General features: G+C 42.4%; 1 protein-coding gene across 2 annotated transcripts in view; it reads left to right on the forward strand.

Moving 5' to 3' along the window:
- Positions 1 to 18,543, forward strand: part of SNX9 (sorting nexin 9) — a 112,624-nt gene that overhangs the window by 4,307 nt on the left and 89,774 nt on the right. The window lies entirely within an intron of this gene.

The raw sequence follows: 18,543 nt of genomic DNA on the forward strand, positions 1-18,543 counted from the left end.
GTTCTTATGTTTTCAGGTTACTTGGGACAAACCTCATACTTCTGAGACTTTAACCCATGGTTGTTAGAAGTGCGTTTGATTTCCAAAAGTATAGGGTGTTCCTATTTATCTTTTTGTTAATGATTTCTAACTTAATTGCATTGTGACTGGGGAATCTGATTGATAAACATACTGTACCTGAAAATTTGTTGAGGCTAACTTTGTACCTCTCCTATAGTCTGCTTGCATAAATGTGCCACCTGTTCATAAAAAGAATACGTTCATCCCCTAATCAATGTGTGTGTTCTATGTTTGTCTCTTAGATTGAATTCATTAATTATGTGTTCACATCTGTATCCTTACAGACTACACTTGGTCTACTGTATCTAGCTGATCTTTTGTCTACTTGATGGAGATGTTAAAATGGTGTTTTTAAAAAATTACTCTAAGTTTAGAATTAGTATCCTCTTCCAGGTGAATCGAACTTTTTACCAGTATGAAGGGACCCTCTTGATCTCCAGTGTGTTTTGTCCTAAGGACTATTTTGTCTGATGTTAATGTCATTTCACTGGCTTTCTTATGATAAATATTTGCCTGGTATATATATAAAATCCTATAGCACAATTTTACCTTTTTTATCTAGTCTAGTGGTCTTTGTGGCTAGGGAGTTTTGTCTGTTATTATTTGTGTTTACTGATGTGTTTGGATTTCTGGCTCCCATCTTATGGACCAACGGAAGATTTTTTTTTTTTCCCCACTCTTCCTCTTATTTCATCCATCCCCTCCCCATCTCAACTTTTTGGAAGGTTTGTCCTATATGTCAGTTTTTTCCAGTGGTTATCATAAGCATGTATGTTACCATTTCTAAGTTAAAGTCCGAAGTTACTATCATTACCCTCCTCCTGAATTAAATTACAAAAAGGCCACCTGGGTAGCTCTGTGGTTGAGCCTCTGCCTTCAGCTCAGGTCTTGATGCAGGGTCCTGGGGTCAAGTCCTGCCTCAGGCTCCCTCTCTGTGCCTATCATGAATAAAGAAAAAAAATCTTAAAAATATTCAACTCCAGTCATGTCCTCCAGTATAGTTGGTTACTGCCCAGTATTGTAATTCTTTTCCACCAAAAGTGAGACATTCTATTTTTATATAGCTATGCTTATTTAGATTTAATCAAAATTTTATCATATTTTTGCTATTTCTGTTTACGTTTTAGTCCTCCTCCTTCTAGATAATTTTCCTTCTACTTAAAATGAATTCTTTGTGGAGTTTCTATTGGAGAAGATTTGATGTTGATAAATCTCTTGTGTGTAAAAATGTATTTTGCCTCATGCTTGAAAGATAGGTTTCGAGGTTGACAGTGTTCTAGGTGGGTTAGAAGGTATGTTCCCCTGACCTCTGTGGGCTCTGGGAGTTACTCCTAACAAATTAGCGATCTCATGCTGTTCCTTGAGGATGGCCTGACTCCTCTCTCTGCCCTTTTCTGAGACCTCCTAGGGAGCATTCCTCCCTTGCAGTTTTATCTCAGCGTGCCCATGTGTGGGCACAGCTTGAACTTTGTTGGGTCCAAGGATGAGAATTTCACTGGTTCTAGAATAGTGCATTAGTGGAACTTTCTGTGATCTCGGAAATGTTCTACATCTGTGCAGTCCCGCTCGCAGCTGCCTGCCACATGTGGCTAATGAGAATTTGAAATGTGGTTAGTGTGTTTTAAGTTTTATTTTATTATTTATTATTTATTTTTTAAAGATTCTATTTATTCATGAGACAGAGAGAGAGAGAGAGAGAGAGGGAGAAGCAGGCTCCCTGTGGGGAGCCTGATGCGGGACTGGATCCTAGGACCCCTGGATCATGACAGGAGCCTGAGCCAAAGGCAAATGCTCAACCCCTGAGCCACCCAGGTGCCCTAAATTTTAAATAGCCACACGTGGCTAGTGGCTGCCTTGGGAGGGAGTGCAGTTATAGAGAATTCCCAGAAATGATTGTTTCCTGAACCTGCCTTTTCCCCCATTCTTTTTCTGGAACTCTAATTAGCATGAAAAGGCCCAGCAGACCTCTCACTTCTCCAAACCTGCCGTGTTCTTTCTGTTTGTGCTACATTCTGGATAATTCCCTGGGCTCTTACCTTCAGTTCACAACTCCTGCTTTCTTTGGGCCGCAACTGCTCTTTTATCCACTACTTTCATCTCAGTTCTGTTTTTAGAAATTATATTTGGTTCTCTTTCAAATCTGCTTGGTCATTCTTTATAGTCTTATCCTTTGCTCATATGTTTAAGCTTCTGTTAAGCATATTAAACATTTATAGTTTGTGTCTGTTCTGGAATGTGAAGTCTAATTCAGCCATCTGTTTCTGCTCACTTACTCATGGTGCCTTGTTTTCTTGTGTGTTGTGTGTGTGTGTTTCCTGTGAGTTGCTCATTTTCCTTGGAACTTCAGCTGAGGGAGTTTTGATACCCAGATAGAAGTTACAGTCTTCCAGCAAGAATTTGTCTTTGCTTGTGCTGGGTCTCCTGGGGACACTACATTCTTGTGGCCACTTTAACTTGAATTCCTGGTTCAGTGTCCTTCCAGCCATACTGGTACCAGAAATACAGACTTCAGATGTCAGGGGAGATCAACCTTATTCTTCTGCTTAGGGTCGATGATAAAACAAGTGTCCTTGCTGCCCACTTTTGAATGATAGATTTTCTTAGGACGCCTGGGTGGCTCACGGTTAAGCGCCTGCCTTAGGCCCAGGATCATGGAGTCCCAGGATGGAACTTGGTGGTTCAGGGTATATGGGCTGCCATGTGTCCTGGGACAAAATTCAAGTCAGAGCTTTTTTTTTTTTTTTTTTTAAGTTTTGTTTATTTTAGAGCAAGCACAAGTAGGAGGAGGGACAGAGGGAGAGGGATCCTCAAGCAGACTCCCCGCTGAGTGCAGACCCTGAGCCGAAATCAAGAGTCTGATGGATTACCAGACTGAGTCATCCAGGCCCCGCCCCCTTCCCGAGTCATAGCATTCTTTGTAACAGACTATAAAGTGGAGGAGGGGAATATGCACACATAGCGCCAGTCTCTTCTTTGGAGGGAAAAAAGGTGAAAAAGCAGAGTAGTGAAGCATTTTAGTGGAAACCAAACCTTAAGTGATCAAAATAACAGACTGTGGGCATATTTCACTTTCCAGTTAAGGTCCCCCCCCCCCCTTGTTGACTATTAAAAAAGCACATGATGGATTTAGCCCTACTTACTCATTTTTAGATATTGTAAACACAGTGCTTGAGGATGTTATTCCATATGACTCAGTTCTACTGAGCTATTTGTAGTCTTTGAAAATGGAGCATCATTACCTGCAGGCAGGAGGCAGAATCACCTGTTAGTGGTGGTTCTTTACGTCAAAGAGACTTGGAAACTTTAGGTGGTGGGTTAAGGAAGGTGAAAGAGGCACCATTAGCCTGGGAGCTGTTACCCATCATCATTCACAGACTCCTTCATTTGAACAACAGGTGAGCTCAGTGCCTGGTGCTCCCTCCACTTGGGACGTCAGCACGGAAGGCCTCACCCCAATCCCAGGCCTCAACAGCACTTACCAGAGTTGTAGGTCCTGGAGTGCAGGCTTTCTGCCCAGCACAGTGGGGCCTCCCGGTGCAGCTTCTCAACCTGCGAGGCTTTCTAAGGCGAATCTTAAAAGGTCTGTGTTTTTCTGTAATTCAGTGAATGAACTTTTACCTTTATTCTGTTACATCAATCATTTTTTTAAAGAAGATTTTATTTATTCAGGAGACACACACAGAGAGAGGCAGAGACAGAGGCAGAGACACAGGCAGAGGGAGAAGCAGGTTCCCTGCGGGGAGCCTGATGCAGGACTAGATCTTAGGACCCCGGGATCATTCCCTGGGCTGAAGGCAGACAGATGCTCAACCGCTGAGCCACCCAGGCATCCCTCACATCAGTCACTTTTAAGATACTTCTATAACACACTTTGACAGTCTGCATAGACCAGACTCTGTCTTGTAGGATCCAAGTTACCCAGTTCAGCAGATCCTTCAGGAGCCTCTGTGCAAGAAGGGAGGATGATAAGATCTGGATCCTTGCCTAAGAGACTTGACAGTCAAAAATTAACGTGCTGTTTGAAATGTACCACTTAAATGTCAGTTTAAATGTATTTTCTAACGCAAATTCACGAAGACGGCTTGAAAATGTAGGTCATGTATGTTAATATTTTTTTTAAAGATTTTTTTATTTATTCATAGAGACACACAGAGAGAGAGAGAGAGAGGCAGAGGCACAGGCAGAGGGAGAAGCCGGCACCATGCAGGGAGCCCAACGTGGGACTCCATCCAGGGTCTCCAGGATCACGCCCTAGGCTGCAGGCAGCGCTAAACCGCTGCGCCACTGGGGCTGCCCTGTGTGTTAATATTATTTGCCTTTCTCATGGTGGTTGCACTCAGGAACTTCGTTTTCATCTTTTAGCCTGTTTTGAATTCTCATGATTTGGAGTGATAAAGATTTGTTGCTTTTGTAATGAGGAAGAAAACAAGTTCATTTTTTCCCCATTTAAAAGCTAGTTGTCATTTAACCAGGCCCTGAAAGCAGATTCCCAAACATACCTACCTTCTGTTAATTTGCTTTGAATTACGCTAAGATAAAAAAAAAAAAGTGTTTTAAACTAGTGCTATAACTAGTAAGTGGCACTTTAATGGAAAAATTCTAATGCATGCAGGATTGCAAATGGAAACTTAAAATTTTATTTTACTTCCTTAAGCACCGTATTTTCTTCTTCCAAAGGAGAGAAAATAAGTTTCTTAATTTTAAAAATCACTAAAAACTTACTGAAAACCAGCACTGAACCTGAAGTTCTTAAAAATTGCTGCTTTATAAGTACTCTTGTAATTTTACCCTGCCTGACTGACTGTACCCTTTCCCTCAGGAGCTTGAAGAAAGCAGAGCCACTAGCCTTCGATGGGCAGGACTGGGTTTTCATCACTTCCTAACATTTCCCACCTTCCTGAGATTTTAGAGTCGAGAGTTGAATTTAAGATTTTATAGCCTTTCTGTTGATGTGTCAGGCTTTGTCTTGTGATTGCCCTGCCCAGCAAGTAAAGCCCTTTCAGTGTCCTCAAACCACCTCCCTCCCACACCTAGAAAACTCAGTAGCTTCTAAATTACTGAGATCTGTAGTTACATTATGTTGATTTGTCTTAATCATTTAAAGCTAAGATGATACCAAAGAATATGGACATTGTGTTTTAAAATTCTGATATTTAAACTACTTCTAGTATTGACTGCTATATGTGTAATTTTTAAAAACATTCCCCTTTTTGATAAGTAAAAAATTTCATTCTGTTTCTGTAGGGTCTTTTTTTTTTTTTTTTAAGGATTTTATTTATTCATGAGAGACAGAGAGAGGCAGGCTCCCTGCGGGGAGCCTGATGTGGGACTCCATCCCAAGACCCCGGGATCACATGTGAGCCAAAGGCAGATGCTCCACCACTGAGCCACCCAAATGCCCGTTTCTGTAGTTTTATTATTAAAGTAACAGGTAGTTCTCTGAAATAAAAATATTTTTCTTAAGACTCCCCCCCCCCCCCGGACTCATTAGCCATCTCTACTGTCGAGAAAGATTGTGGCATTGGTAACAAGCTTCCTTCTAGGTAGACATTGGACTCTCACTAATGTGCGTGGATATTATATGAGCTGTGATCATGTTTCTGAGGTTTTTTTTTTATGTTTTTTTTTTAATTTTTTTTTTTTATTTATGATAGTCACAGAGAGAGAGAGGCGCAGAGACATAGGCAGAGGGAGAAGCAGGCTCCATGTACTGGGAGCCCGACGTGGGATTCGATCCCGGGTCTCCAGGATCGCGCCCTGGGCCAAAGGCAGGCGCCAAACCGCTGCACCACCCAGGGATCCCTGTTTCTGAGGTTTTAGGCGTTATTGGTCGAGTCGTGGTACCGTAGCTAGCTGCCCCCCGCCCCCTCCGGCCCCAGAGCATGTTAATCACAAATTGCTGGACCACAGTTTCTGATTCAGGAGGTGGGGCCCCGAACTTGAATTTCTACGGGTTCCCAGGTGACACCACCCGTGCTGCTGGTTTGGGACCACACTTTGAGAACCATTCTTGTGTGAGATGGAAAAAGAAGAATCAGAACCTGAGTTGTGTTCTTGGTTCATCCCAAAAATCTGTGGGCTCTAAAGTGAGTGAACCACACCAGCATGCCCGTGAGCAGTGAGTATGGTTTCTTGTTTCAAGGAATCTTCTAACTGGGTACAGGTGATGCTAAAAATCAAAATATTAGTATTCTCCAGTAAAGGCTGGTTTCTTGTCAACTTGTGGTTTTCAGTAACTTTTCAGTGTCAGATTGGTGGGTCGTTTGTGTTGTATGCAAATGAGTTTCTGATGATGGTGAAGGGGTGGCTGTGGCTGGTTATTAACTTTTCTTGTTGCTTTTAGCTTAGCCAGAAACTGGCCAGTTGTATCATTGGAGTTCACAGTCATCAGCCTACATCTGTTCACTTTGAGTAGCCCGTTCCTAACGTGGTTGTGTAATGATAACAGCTTTTCATTTACTGGGGGGGGGATTACTATGTAAAATTATCGTGTTTTAATTATCTCATAATACAGATAATCTATGATATTTGTATAAATCCAGTTTTTAAAAAATGTTATTTTTGTAGTATGTGCCTATTAATTTTGGTGATTTTTGAATTGCATCAGATTCAACCATCCTATTTTCCGTTGAGGAACTATCCATCCTTCCTCTGCGGCCCCCTTAGAAGCCTTAATGAGGTCAAATTTTGGTAAAGTATTTATTAAAGCTAGAGAAAAGGATGAGTGTAATCCCTGAACTACAAAAGTCTGCGGTTGAATAAGTAAATTGATTGGTCTCCGACCAGCACATGAAGGCCTAGGTGTGCTTTGGAAGAGAGCTTTGTGATTGAGAGCTTGTCTGTGTTCCCATAATTTACCGGTATAATCCCTGAGAATTAACACGTGTCTAAATAAGAATGGTGCAGACAGATACTTTAAAATCAGTTGGCATTTACACCATTCAAAGTCTTTTTGTCGGATCTATTAACGGTAAATACTGTTGGTTATGGAAGGAATACATTTAATTTTCACTGTGGTTAACATTATAATATCACTATACATAAATAAATACCAAGGGATATGTGTGGGAAATGTTGAGTATGCCACCAGAAATCAAATGCGTGAGTTTTTTTTTTTTCATTCATCAGTCTTTATCCAGAACTTATAAATACTATAAGAGCACAATGCATATATATTTTTCCACTCTCAAGGAATTTACAGTCTAATGGGGGAAATACTTCAATGTCTTTAAATGTTACAGTTGCTGCTGTAGAAGAATGTGCCAGGTACAGTTATCCCACTGTACCTGGAGTTGGAAATGAGACCGTCTATTTTCTTAACATTCACTTTCAGTGGAAACTTAAGGGTAAAAATCAATTTGTCAGTAGAGAGACCGTAATTTAAAAAGTTTATGTAAAAATAAAAGCGTTAACTCTGACATACATTAGTCATAATGCAGAGGAGGATGGTTTCTGTACTTGACATAGGGAGCAGCAGTGTTAGATAAATGAGGACACATTCAGTTTGAGGTCTCTCTTAAAGAGTCCTTTATTAGTGACTTCCCTGACAGGACAGAAAGTACATTTCACAGAAGCAGACATTTCAAGTCTCCCTGGTTGTGATCTAAAATTTTATCTGAGACTGCTTACACTAAGCCATGCTTAGGAATCTGTGAACAACAGGTACCATGCAGATAGTCTGACGTGGGTCTTTCTAAAACCCTGTGGTCATGGACATAGTCTCACAATGGTTAAAACAGATTTTCCAGGTTAGCAATTCGGTTAAAACATTTGGGATGTTTTGTATGTCTGGTTTGTAACACCTCCAGTTTATTCTAGATTAGGGATTTGCAGCTGGTGAACCTTCAGGGGATCGAACATTGTTACAGACTGTGTGTCTTCTTCACATTTGCATCACTGTTTTAAAAGTATATGTCAGGGGATCCCTGGGTGGCGCAGCGGTTTGGCGCCTGCCTTTGGCCCAGGGCGCGATCCTGGAGACCTGGGATCGAGTCCCACGTCGGGCTCCCGGTGCATGGAGCCTGCTTCTCCCTCTGCCTGTGTCTCTGCCTCTCTCTCTCTCTCTCTCTCTCTCTCTCTCTCTGTGTGTGTGACTATCATAAATAAATAATGATAAAAAAAATTTAAAAGTATATGTCAGTTGTATTACTAATAAAATATGGATACATTTAAAAATGTTAATGACTTCATGGTACTTTTTTGACATTATTTCCCAATGAATTGTACTTTTGTATAATTATAGTTGTTTGTGGGTAATATATATGTGTATGAATTAATTTTGAGGGGTGCCTGGGTGGCTCAGTTTGTTAATCATCTGCCTTCGGCTCAAGTCATGATATCAGCGGGGAGCCTATTCAGGGAGCCTGCTTCTCCCTCTGCCCCTCCCCCACCTTGCATGTGTGTGCACGTGGGCTCTCTTTCTCTCAAAAAAATGTAAAAAAAAATAATTTTGAGGTTATTGGGGTCCCTCTATGATTCAAGGTAGCTATTGCATAAAAGCCCATTTCCCTTACTAGTATTTGCTACACTTTAAGCTTATACTTAGGAGAGAGATTTTGTTGGGTTTTCTATTAGAGGTGCAATGAACAAATCAGTTTTATGATGAAGTTTGAGGATTATGAAGTTTATGTGTTTCAGTGCAATGGTGGTGGTATAGCATAGAAATTGAGAGTCTGGGCTCAGATCCCAATCAAATCCAGCTGTGTTACTTTGGAAAGTTACCTAATGCTTCAGGTTCCTCATCTGTAAAATGCAAGTGGTAATATGAACTCAAGTGTGAATTCCACAGTCCAAGTGGGGAAAAAACAGAACTGTATTTTCCATTAATAATTTACAACAAATTATGGCCCCATGCTACTGGCGATGTGGAACTCAAATATGTGAGTTCGTGGATCTCGTCGTCTTGCCTAGGCTTAGGTATGGTTTGAGGATGGGGATCCCTTCATAACATCATGGCCTCTGGGACCCCATGTTGTCTTGCCCTCCATTTACCTCTCTGCAGCAGCATCGAGGTGTCGCTTGCTCTTAGTGAGCAGCTCTCTCCATCCTTCCTTGCTGTGCCCCAGGGAATGGGAACCATTTTGCTGTTGTCATGCTCTAGTGGGACACAAATCTCTGCAAAGCTCAGATACTTTCTGTCCTAATGCAATAAATAGCTGCCTTTTCCCCTCCAGTCGATGTGCCACTTCACTGGGGCTCTAGCACTGTGGGGTGTGCTCTCCCCAGGGCTCACCATCACCTCAGGATGTGTTCTGTACGTCTCTACTGTCTCTGTCCCAGGAGTTGGGAGTGGAGGTGGCAGTGGGGGAAACAGAGGCCCTGTCTTGTCTCTCCTGTGCGGTATTTCTCACGGGTGTGTTTTCTGTGTAGGCCTAGAGGTCCCTCTATTCTGAGGGCCTGTGGAGCCCGTAGCTGGAAGGCTCTCATGTTTTGCCACGGCCTGTCCCTCTCCCAGGGCATTGGGCACTGCTGGTTTGGGTTGGGCAGGTAGGCGTAAAGACGAGGCAAACAAAAACCCTGAGGATGAAAAAAATTATATTTCAAAAATACTGTCTCTACCAAATAATTTCAAGAATTAGTAAAAATTCATGCAAAGGGCTTACCAAGCATCTGGCGTATAGCCAGGGATGGTAGTTATGGTCGAGTGGTGTTATTCGTGTTATTACAGAAATAGATTATAAACTACGATCTGTTAGGCCCCAAGATCTAGAGTCTGGGAGCTGAAACAGATTTTTCTAATTTCATGTTACTCTTGTGGAGGGGATCAACCTTTCTGTCTGCTTCAGATTTATCCAAAACTTTGGATATATTTCCCAAATTGGGTGTCTGACAATGTGAGTTTGCTTCTTTTGCCATGATCCTGGTGTGCCCTGTTAATTTTGGTAAACTACCTTTCATACATCAAAATGTGATAGATGTTCTATCGGCGGCCAGATGTTAGAGACGTAGAGGACAGAAGTGTGAATCAGACCGCAGGGTGCCTGGCAGTGCTGTCCTAGCACTACGTATGTTGAGCAGAGCCGTCGACTGAGTTTTCAGATGGCAGACGTCACTGGCTCCTTCTGGGGGTGGATCACCCTGTCACCTTGTTCCTTCAGTACGTTGTTGAGCACCTTCTACAGGCCAGAAACTGTTGGAGCGTTAGGAATACAACATTGAAGGAAATGATTACAAATCCCCGCTCTCATGACCCTTGCTTTCTAGCAGAGGAGATTGCAGCAAATGAGGTCGGTAAGGAGGAAGCCATAACTGGGAAGAAGAGAAGTTGTCTGTGAGTGTGCATATGCACACCTGGCGTTAGCCGGGGTGGCCAGTGAAGCCTCACTGGGCAGGTGACCCTCCAGGAAAGACCTGAAGGAAGGGAGGGAGCCTGCCACTTGGATCCCCGAGGCCTGAACGTCAGAGCATTGTTCCCCACCTGAGCAGCTTGTGGGTGGGGTGGGGTGTGAGGGTAGAGGGGGTGGAGTGGAGGGGGTGGGAGTGGGTAATTAGGGGGCCAGCCTGCCAGGTCTGGGGCCACCTGGGTGACCATGAGGTCTGTGACATTCATTCTGAGTGAGATGCCAAACCGCTGGCTCCTTTTCAACAGAGCTAAAACCACTGGCTTTTTTCTTTTTCTGTCTCTTTTTTTTTTAGGGAATTGAGCTTGCCTTTATTGGCCAAAGCTAGCAGTGGGGAGTTAATGCTCTGTTCGCTTTTGTACTGGACTTAAGTCTTATTTTATCTCTTCTTGAGACTTAATTGATTGTGTCTAATTAAAGTCACACTAGGAAAATTCTGTGCAATGTTTAAGCCAATCAGTGAAAGAGCTATAAAAGGATTCATAGATTATCCTTTTTAAAAAAAACATATTTAGGGATGCCTGGGTGGGTCCGCAGTTTAGCGTCTGCCTTTGGATCAGGTTGTGTTCCCGGGGTCCTTGGATCAAGTCTTGCATTGAGCTCCCTATGGGGAGCCTGCTTCTCCCTCTGCCTGTGTCTTTGCCTCTCTCTGTGTGTCTCTCGTGAATAAATAAATGAAATCTAGAAAATAAAGAAAAAATAATTTATATTTTATGAGCATACTGGTCTTGATGAGCACTGAGTAATGTATAGAATTGTTGAGTCACTGTATTGTACACCTGAAACTAATAACCATATGTTGACTATACTGGAACTAGAAATAAAGAAATAGATAAATTATCCTTTTATGTACGAAGCTATCTCAGTCAAGTCAGTTGAAAATAGTTTGTAAATGAACTTTTAAAAATCTTGAGCACACTGAATTTTAGATTCTAATGGACAGAACTCTTCAGAGGTCTCCTGGTTATACAGAAAGCAAATACATATACCTATCAGGCCACTTACTTATTTGGAGTAGAAGATAGTTGGTTTGGTGGTCATCATCACCTTACTGATTTAACTGGTGTTCACCCAGACAATAAGTGAAATATTTCCAGACTGACAGATTTTAAACAGATATGAGCATATTTATAACCAATTACAACCAACTACATTCTTCCTCTAACAGGAATCACTGCTTGCTAAAGCAGTAAACTTTCTGAAGCTTCAGCAATTTTGAGAACAGTGGTATAAGAAAGCAACAGGAACACCAAGAATTAGGTCAGAATGTTCTCACAAGCTTAGAAGAAATGGCACCATCCTGGCTTAGGATTTTGAGATTCAATGAATCATTATTCTTTTCCTGGTTCCATGAGTGATTTTTCTTGTGGGGGGGAGGGGGAGTATGAAATAAGTGAAATTTCATATTATTTGTGCTTTAAAACTCCATGTTTGCGAGTTTTAAAGATACTCTCTAAGCAGTTTGGCATGATTCAATATTTTTATTTTAATTTGATTTATAAAAATTGCAAACATAGACAAAAGAAGAATACTATAGAATACTATAGAATAGTGAGTCCCCCACCACCACTGCCCAGCATGTACCCATTACCAGCCTCAACAGCTACCAACTCCTGGTCAGTTTTCTTTCCTCCAAACTTTCTCGTTCATTTTCCCCTTCCTTCATTTTTTTGAAGCAAATTGCAGGGGTGCCTGGGTGACCCAGTCAGTTAAGCATCTGACTCTTGATTTTAGCTCAGGTCATGATTTCAGGGTCGTGGCATTGAGCCCCATGTTGGGCTCTGTGCTCAGCATGGAGTCTGCTTGTCCCTCTCGCTCTGCTGCTCCCCTGTTCATGTTCTCTCTCTTTTTAAAATAAATAAAATCTTTAAAAAAATTTTCCGTATATATCTCCCCAAATAAGACTTTTTAAAAACAAAACAATTATTCCTATTGTACTTAAAAATTGAGAATAAATCCTTAATATCTTGAAATACCCAGTCTGATGGTAGGCTCGTAGATGTAGAGTTGTACACATTTTCCCAAATTAATAATTTGCTGTATTTATATGGCTTGATATGCATGAAAATAAGGATTGTGCCATCTAGTTTAGCCAGATGCCTAGGTGATGGTTTAAATGATTATGATTGGTATTTGTGTGAATCTGCCAGTGTTAGTTTAAAACAAATTTGGCCATTGGTAGTGTGTCTACTACTAACATATCACAGATTTTAGAATAGGTATGTGTGTTGCTTTCCTCTTACCTTTCTTAACAGAATCCTCAGCAGACAAGGCCCTTCTAAAGCCCTTCTGTACAGTTTAGGTGGTGCCAGCAATGGGTGGATGCTGAGGATTGGGGAAAATGGGATTATATAATCAGAAGAACACATAAATAGACATTTATTTACCAATCCTGTGATAGAAAGCCAAGGTCTGATTGGAGTTCTAAGCGATCCATCTTGTATAATCTCAGAATGCATTGCTTATGATTTCCATTTTTAATTTCTTCTAAAGAGCTTAAAGAATTTAAAAATCATTTCAAAGGACTGTAAATACAGAATTCTAGATTTTAAAAAATTACAATTTCCTATTTGTCTTAACTGTTGCCCCATCTCTACTTAGTTTAATAGTAAACTTTTTAACAAATTTTTATCAACGTTCCTCCAAACATGCAACTAACTTCCCTAGAACAATCACTCCTTTTTCACAGACTTGTGTGAAAGATAGTAATAATTCAGTTGCTCAGCTATAGCTGTAAGTACAACTACATAAATGGGGTTCAGAACCACATTGGCATGGGTTTGAGAGAGTAGCGCCCTAAATGCAAGAGTTCAACATGCTGCATGTTCTATATGGAGTGTGTGGGTGAATCTGGTAAGGTGATCATAGCGGGTATAGGCAGCATGACGCTCTGCTATTCATGAGTCACATTGTTGACATTTGTGGCTGCTTACTTGAGATTGCTCGCTTGGACTGTGGTTCTCATGGCCCCGGAGGCTTTGAGGAGACTTGATGGGACATGATGAAGTCAGCATTTGTTCCTCACTTTCGTATGTTGACCAGCTGCCTTGAGTAAATCAGTATCCCAGTTAGGGGCTGTATCATGATTTAAACAATGATCAGAAGCACTTCTGTGACATTTCCATTGAAAATGGGTTTTAGGCATGTCTCTGAAAAGCAACAAAATGTAGTGTACTAAAGTAATGTATCATTTTTTCCTATTTTACAAACAAGAACAGTATAGCTCTTTAAATTTCGAGATCTTGGGTAGCCTGGGTAACTCAGGAGTTTAGCGTTGCCTTCGGCCCAGAGCATGATCCTGGAGACCTGGGGTTGAGTTCCACGTTGGGCTCCCTGCATGGAGCCTGCTTCTCCCTCGGCCTGTGTCTCTACCTCTCTGTCTCTCCTGTTTTTCATGAATAAATAAATAAATAAATAAAATCTTTAAAATAAAATAAATTTAAAGATCTTACAAGTATGGGGAACTTGATAGTTACAATTTCTGCACTCATCTTTCCTTCTACCCTAGAAGTAAGGGTGGATGTAATCCTGTGAAGAAAACATATTCTCCTGGTGGTGATGGGACATAATCTTTCTTGGCATTGCAGGTTAGCTGGTGTTCTGTGCTCACTAGAGTCTGCAACTTAAGTAACTACGTTTACCCTAGAAGGTATAAAAGAAGTAGAGTCAAACATAGTCTCTGTCCTTGAGGCCGTCATGGTTTTGGTGTTGTAAAAAACAAACAACAGTTGGCCGCACAAGACCATATTCAATAGGAAAATGAAAGATACAGACCACCTCCCTGAAACTCAGAACACCCTCCCCGCTGCTTCTTCTGCCCGGTGGCCTCCCTGCCAGCACCTCCCTCCCTGCCCACTGCTGCTGCTGTCTTATTAGTAGTGCATTCTCTTGATCACACTGTATCTCTGTCCCATTAGCTTTGGGAAACAATGACTCTTCCTTGCTCCTTTTCATATCCTTGTGGAGTGATGAGTAGTATATACTCAGTAGGTGATGTTTTGAGTGGGAGCCAGGAGCCCCTTGGGGGTGTGGGAAGGCCAGGCTTTGCCATGAGACAGCCCAGGGTTGAGATCCTGGCTTCCCCACTTTCCTGCTTTTTGACCATAGGCTGATTAATCACTCTGGGCTAGGGTTCCTCATCCGTAATTATGCAGGCATGTTAAACTTCTGATGTGCAGGAAAGTCTCATAGAACATGAACCATCATCCTCCCCTTGCTCAAATACAAATTGCATCACTACTGGGAAACCCTGGCCTAGGCTAGATTTGTCCCTCGGGTAGACAAGGGATTACCTTACCTGACTCACCAGAGGGAGGGATGAAAACCTTAAGAAAATGGGAGGAAGGTGTCCAGTAAAGGGAGAAAAGGAGGGCATGAATGTCGTTGATCCTGATGGTGTCTTACTGGGTTGAAAGTGAGTCAGGGGGGCCCAAGAGGGGTTGGTATTATGGAATGGGAGAGAGGCCTAGATTTTTAGATTATGGAGAATCTTGACTGCCAATGAATGAATTTGAAGATGATCTTAGGTGAGGGGGTATCATTAGAAGTTCTTGATGTGCGAATGATGCCAGTTTTGCAAAGGGAGCTTCCCAGCAGTGTGTGGAGATGTCTGTGAGGGAAGCTGTGGCAGGAAGATCAGCCCAGGGGCTCCGATGCCACAGAAGCTGCAGGGCAGAGAACTGGGTTAAGTGCCACCTCTTCCACTTGCTGGTCACTTGACCTCAAGGCCAGGTACTTAGTGTGTGAAATTGGTGTGAGCTGCTGTTTATCCTGCAAAGCTGAGTCCGTTGCTACCATGGGGCTGTTTTGAAAATTAAGGCCATGTGCAAAGTGCCTCAGTCCAGTTATACTTTTCCTCATCCACTTGCTTTTCCCTCTTGGTCATTTTATCAATTGGCAGAAAGGACCACCTGGTAGAAGAGGGACCTGGCAGAAATCTGGTCAGAGGTACATTTCCAGCCTGGTGGAAGGTTCCTCCTTGGTTGCTGTTTAGTGTAAATCTCTTCATTTGACCCTGTATGATCCATTCTTCTGTTTTTGGCTTAAGAACCTTTGTTAGCTCTTTGCATTGTGTTTTATTTTGCTAACTTTGACAGTCTCGTTTTACTACCTTACACTGCGGTACAATAAAACCAGCTCTAGTTTTGTGGTTTTATGTTAGCTGTACGAATCTAGAAGAGAAATTGTCCTAAAGAGGAACCACTGGTAAAAATAAGTCATGGTTAAGAGTACTGCTCTTCATCCAAGTAGCTGGTTTAAAAGCAGACACCTGTATCCCTCATGTAACCCAGTTGTGTGTGTATTGATGTTGAAGGAGAAGCATCATTTTGAGTAGTTTAATTTTAAAGATCTGTATATTTCACTTAAGTATAGTAGTGTTCTTGAAATACTTGAAAGTTTTGGGTTTTTTTTTTTCTTTCATTTAGGACAGGGGTGATACTTTATTCAAACCCATCAGAGAAATGGGCAGCTTGGGTCTGTAACAGTGTTGTGTTTTAAAGCATAAGTCAGTAATTGTATGTGAGAATATATACTGCTACATACGCATTAACTTCAGAGCACAGATCAGAGATTAGTATTCCTCTCCTTCTTCACCCTCCCCTTCAGCAGAATCCATACCAGCCTCCTCATAATCTTTCTCAAGGGCAGCCATGTTCTCACAGGCCTCAGAAAACTCTCTTTCCTCCATGCCCTCACCCACATACCAGGGATCAAAGGTATGCGTGGTATACATCAGGTCAAACTTGTCCAGGTGAGCCCCAGCCTCAGCATTGGCTGTGGTGTCACTCAACATACACACAACTTGCTGTACTTTGGCCACATCTCCACCAGGTACTATAGTGGGAGGCAGGTAATTAATGCCACCTTTGAAGCCAATGAGCTAGTCCACAAACTAGATGGTATGCTGGTCTTGATGATGACAGTGACAGCATTGACATCTTTGGGAACCACACTACCACAGTACAACAGGCAGCAGGCCTGTATTTGCCATGGCAACAGTCCTATTTCCCCCTCTTGTTGCCTGGCTCAGAGCATGCATTGGTGATCTCTGCTACAGAAAGCTGTTCATGGTAGGCTTTCTCTGCAGAGATGACAGAGGCATATGTGGCCAGAGGGAAGTCGATACAGGGATAGGGTACCAGGTTGGTCTGGAATTCAGAGCCCCATCAACTCTGAGGGAAGCAGTGATGGAGGACACCATTTGACCTTTCAACCTGTTCAGGTTAGTGTAGGCTGGGCATTCAGTATTGAGATTTCTATGACATGTCATATGGCCTTGCGTTCTACCATGAAGGCACAATCAGAGTGCTCCAGGATGGTGTAGTTAGTGAGGATGGAGTCATAGGGCTCAAGTACAGCTGTGGAAATTAAGGAAGGTTGGGTAAATGGAGAACTCTAGCTTGGACTTCTTGCCATAATCGACAGAGAAACCTTCCATCAGCAGAGGTGAACCCAGAACCAGTTCTCCCTCCAAAGCTGTGGACAACCAACAAGCCCTGGAACCCTGTGCACTGGTTGGCCAGTCTGAATTCGGCCCAAGACAAGGTCAGTGATCTCCTTGCCAATGTGTAGTGCACTTGGGCATAGTTATTGACAGCATCTTCCTTGCCTGTGATGAGCTGCTCAGAGTGGAAGAGCTGGCAGTGGGTGCCAGTGCAAACTTCATCAATGACTATCGGTTCCAGGTCTGCAGACACTGGGCACATGCTTGACAACACCCATCTCACTGAAGACTGTGTTGAAGGACTCCTCTCCTTCCCAAGTGGTCTTGTCACTTGGCATCTGGCCATTGTGCTGGATGCCGTGTTCAGGCAACAGAGCTCCCATCAGGCACTGCCGATCTGGACCCCAGCCTGGCCAGCAGGGATGGAGATGCTCTTATGCATGGTTGCTGTTTTGTGGCTGCCAAGCAGATGGCAGAGAGCAAGAGGAAAGGTTGTTGCTTCTTACAGGGACTCTCAGGCAGTGGATGCAAGAGAACCTGCCAATGTGAAATATTTAACTTAAATTATTTAAATAGGCCCAAAGGGACTTGCAGGTCATCTAGTCTAACCCTGTCATTTTTCATATTTGAAAGCTGAGGCCTAGAAACTAAGTATTCAGTGTCCTTTACTTTATACAATAATCATGGTTATGACGAGGATCTGGAGGCATTAAGAGAAGACTTTTTTTTTTTTTTTAATGAGTTGTATTTTCAGGGTAATCTTTGTGAAACCAGGAAAGTATGTAATACTTACAAAAGGACCATGAAAAATAAATTTTTAAAAAATTTAATCCATTTTGATGATTGAGCCTTTAGGACAGAGAAAGGGCAAGCAGGAGCTGCCAGGAGGGCATTGTTGAGCAGGGCAGAGGCCACACACAAACTCTGCTGAGAGATTAATAATTTCTACCTTGGGCCCCAGAAGGAGCAGGGGAGCTGATGTGATATATCCTACATCTTCTGTTCTGATTTTAGTAGTGCTTGATTCCTATAATCTACTTTTCAGTATATTTTATTCATAGGTTAGGTTATATATACAAGTGTGGTTTTTTTGTGTTTTGCATAGAAACATCAGGAAAGTCCTGCTAAAAATAAGGTGCTGATTTTAAAAATTCTTTTGTAAATGTGCCTTTGTATTATTTGACCTCTGGTTTATTTACCCTTAGCATGACCTAGAAACTCACAGGGGCCTTTACACTTGCTGTTCTTGCCTGCCATACTTAATCTTGGCTCCTCCTCCATCCTTGTTCCTCACAAGCTAGCTCCCTCATTCCTGAGTTCTCAAAGTGACCTTCCCCACACATCTTAAAGTAGCCCTCCACTGGCCCCTTATTTGATCTTACCACCTAATTTCTTTTGTTGTACTTAGCACCAACTGGATCGCCCTGTGTGTTGAGTGGCTGTCTCTTCCCACTAACACACTCTGAGGGGAGGTAGACATGATGTTGTGCTTTTCACCACTGAATCTACCTGGAACAGGGCCTGGCAGTAGTGACTGCCTGTTACATTTGATGACCAAATGAATTATATCCATCATCTGGTTTCCATCTGGTGGCCAGCATCAACTTCAGCGATTCCACTGCATCCCAGGAGAATTGCCTCTGATGGCGTTAAGCAGAAAAAACTAGGATATTGGGGGGGGGGGGGAATTCTTCTCCA

This window comes from Nyctereutes procyonoides, unplaced genomic scaffold, assembly GCF_905146905.1.
Source record: "Nyctereutes procyonoides isolate TBG_1078 unplaced genomic scaffold, NYPRO_anot_genome, whole genome shotgun sequence".
NCBI classification, from domain to species: Eukaryota; Metazoa; Chordata; class Mammalia; order Carnivora; family Canidae; genus Nyctereutes; species Nyctereutes procyonoides.